This window comes from Triticum dicoccoides, chromosome 3A, assembly GCF_002162155.2.
Source record: "Triticum dicoccoides isolate Atlit2015 ecotype Zavitan chromosome 3A, WEW_v2.0, whole genome shotgun sequence".
In the NCBI taxonomy this organism is placed as follows: domain Eukaryota; kingdom Viridiplantae; phylum Streptophyta; class Magnoliopsida; order Poales; family Poaceae; genus Triticum; species Triticum dicoccoides.
The window spans coordinates 440,172,328-440,176,316 of NC_041384.1; positions in this window are offsets into that span (position 1 = coordinate 440,172,328).

Sequence of the window (3,989 nt, forward strand, 5' to 3'; positions counted from 1 at the left end):
TGTTCGACCGATTCCACGAGAACGCGCGGCATGATAAAGCCACGCGTTGAACTGAGTCGTTGCCGATGCCGACGCGCTCCGAGAGGGACCCTATAGAAGAAACAATGGCATCATGTTCCCGTGCGTCGGCGTGGTCGGCAGCCAGGCTCTCAGAACGGCATCGGCGGGACGGGCGGCAGGTGGAAGCAGCGTGGAGCGCGCCAATGGAGACGACGGAATGCGCCTCGCCTTGCGAGGAAGACGGGCGGGGTGTAATGTCGTTGCGCCTTCTTCGTTTTCCTCGGTCAGATTTTTTTTGTGTGTTTCGTTTTTCTGGTGCTTTTCTTGGATGGGAGGAAGAGAGCAGCTTCTGCAAGGGGGCGAGAAATGAGGGCGGCCGTAGGGGGGAACCGGCGACATTGCGCCAACCTCATTGTTTACTGGAGTTAACTGCTAAACTCTGCAAGTTTGGCTGTGTTTAGAGCCAAAGTGTACCATACCAAATAAATTGGCTAGCGCGCATGATTTCTTTTTTCCATTTGTTTTGAGGTAACCCACAACATTTGGTTGTTGTTTGGATTGGCATAAAAAAAAGGGTTGGCTCGCCCACGCCTGTGTCATTCCCACCAAATCCTTTTCTTTGAACATCTGTAAAGACAGATGCGCTTATATACAAAGTCATCGCAAAGACACATAGGGATGAACGCACACCCGCGTACCCTACCCCTATGAGCATCTCCGAAAGACTGAGCCGGTATATCATCTTGAGATTTACGAAGTCACCGTAAGCGCCTCATCGTCGACGGGAACGTCTCCTCCCACTGAATGCGCATCGCCGAAAATTCTGAAATAAATTCAGAAATAAATGCGAGCACCATAATTTGAACCCTGATGGGCTAGTGATACCATAGTCCCTCTAACAATCATCTAATCACAGATTGGTTCGCCCGTTCCCGCCAAATCTTGAGACCTCCTATTTAACGCGCAAGGCGCTGGTTGACCGATCACCCCTATTTCTCGCGTTACGCAAGACGAAGGCAGCCTCTCGCGTCGCAGAACTATACATAGGCCGCGGCCCAGCTGCGCGGTAAGTTCCAGCCTCCTTTTTTCTGTTCTCAGTTTTATGTTTTTCTTCTTTGCTTTTTTTGTTTACTTTTGTTTATACTACAAAATATTCTAAATATATATATTATAAAAATACTCTATAGAAACATTTAAAAATGTTGAACAAGAATTCCAAAAATGTTAAAATAAGTATTTGAAAATGTTGAAAAAATATTAAACATGTTGCGCAAGTATTTGAAAATCTTGAAGAAGTATTAAAAATGTTGAACGAGTATATGAAAAATGTTGAACAAGTATTTGAAAATATCAAATAAGAATTTGAAAAATGTTGAATAATTATTTTAAAATGTCGAACCAGTATATGAAAAATATTGAACAAGTATTTGAAAATGTTGAACATGTATTAGAAAATTTTGAATAAGTATTCAAAATATTGAACAAGTATTTAAAAAAATTGGATACGTATTAAAAATTGTCGAACAAGTGTTTGAAAAATGTTGAACAAGTTTTTGAAAATGTTGAATAAGTATTAAAAAATTTCGAATGAGTATTAGAAAAATGTTGAACGTGTATATGAAAAATAAAAAATGTTGAATAATTATTAAAATTTTGAGAAAGCATTTCAAAAATGTTGAAATAAGGGTTCAGACAATGTTGAACGTGTAAACAAAAAATGTTGATCAGTTATTAAACAAATGTTTTTGACATCTATGAAATGTAGAGTGAAAACGAAAACAAACAAAAAAACTAAAAATAAAAACCAAAAATTGAGAAGAAGAAAAAAGAGAGCCAAACGGAAAATGGAGAAGAAAAACAAAAAATAAAGAAAGACAACAAAGATGGAAAGGAAAGAAAAAAACAATGAAAACAGAGAAAACGGAGAGAGAAAAAACTGAAAATAAAACAGAGAATAAAATGAATAATGCGGCTTGTTTGGCGTCAACAACCGTCGCTCAACATATATATCACAAGCACTTGCCTAGAAGAACAGGTGGCTAGCCGGGAGAGCAGGGTTCGATACTCATCGGCACCCCACATTTTCTCTTCTCCTTTTTTGTTCATTATCTCCACGCGAATGGGCCGGCCCAATTAGTAGACCCCTTCAGTGAGACGTACCCCCTGTGCTCGCTTAAGGGTGATTACGCCGGCCCATTCGCTGGCAGTCAATGAAGAAAAAAGGACAGGAGAAATGGTGAGCGCCCGGATTTGAACCCTGCTCTTCGGGATTCAAAGGAGGTGCGACTAGCCAATGTGCTAAGCGCATGTTTGTCACAAATCTGAAGGCTGGTCTTTTTAACTCGAAACAAGCCGGGGTTTTCACTAGTTATTCTCTGTTTTTTTTTGGCTTTTTCTCCATTTTTGAATTTCCTTTGTTTGTTTTTATTTTCACTCTACATTTTTGTATATGCCAAAAACATTTTTTAATAAGTTATGAAGATTTTTTGTATACAGGTTCAACATTGTCCCAAAGCTTATTCAACATTTTTCAAAAACTTGTTCAACATTTTCAAAAACTTGCTCAACATTTTTCATATACTCGTTCAATATTTTCTAATACCTATTCAATATTTTTCAAATATTTATTCAACATTTTGAATACTTATTCAATATTTTTCAAATACTTTTTCAACATTTTTCAAATAATTATTCAATATTTTTCATATATCCATTCAAATAAAATTAAAGCTTAGTCAACCTTTTTCAAATTATTCAGAATTTTTAATACTTATTTAACATTTTTCAAATTCGTTTTCAACATTTTTAATACTTATTCAAAAAAAATCAAATGTGCGTTTAAAAATGTGTTTTTGTAATATATACATATATATATATATATATATATATATATATATATAATATTTGAAAGTATAAAGAAAAGGTCAAAAATAAAGCAGAAAATGATAACAGAAAACAGGAAAAACAAAATAGGCTGTGGCTCTCCGCAGCTGGGCAGAAAATGATAAGCGAGCGAAGCACCCTGCCTCGCTGAAACGCCCTGGTTCACTTGGGCCGGCTCATATTGCGGTTGAACTTGACGAGGTGGAAAAACGTCAAAAAATCGAGCGCTAGACGTGGGAATCGATAGACGCTCGGACTGACAAGGTTCTGTGCTAGATACGCAACACGGATCTTCAATAACCAAACTATAGCGGAAAAATCTAAATGCTTAGAAACGAACCAAGAGAATTTCTTTTTTTAATACTAGCACATATGCTCGTGCGTTGCAACGGAAGAAAAAATATTGCATGCCCTTAATTAACTCAATAACCATATTTCAAGACTTCCACAGGCGACGTCATATATTTCAACATGCCGCCACACCCCTGCCACCTCTTATACTTCTTCCGCCCTTGTTGATAGTTTCGGCATTGTCCACTTGATCATAACACGTTCGAAAGTTGTCAATCCTGAGGCGATCAGCTCGGCCACTGCACGACACACATGTCATTGAAGTGTACTAATGCAAGGGGATGTTTAAAATTTTAAAAACTATAATCACATCAAGTTGGCGTAAGGGCCGCCCTGCGCAATCTACTCCTCGCACCTAGTCCATGGATCGTCCCTCATAAGGATTGACAATAATCGGAAAACACTTCCATACTTTTTTGGGATATATAAGACATGCACCTTCTATGAAGACAATTTATTTTGTATATACCTAAAGACAGTTGTCTTGTTTTCTGCTTGCATGTATAAATCTTCGCCGTATACTTCACAGGCCATCTAGGTATATATGCTTCCCGCGTGTGTGCTAACCTGTGTACATAATGTTAGTCCAACAATGTGCAATCCTATTTGGACTATGAATGGTGTTCATTTCTTTTCTAGCTTTTTGTCATAGTAGTTATTATCATGCTTCCCGCGAGTGTGCTAACACGTGTAAATATGTTAGTTCAAAAATGTCGTATCCAATTTGGACTATGGATGGTGTTCGTTTCCTTTCT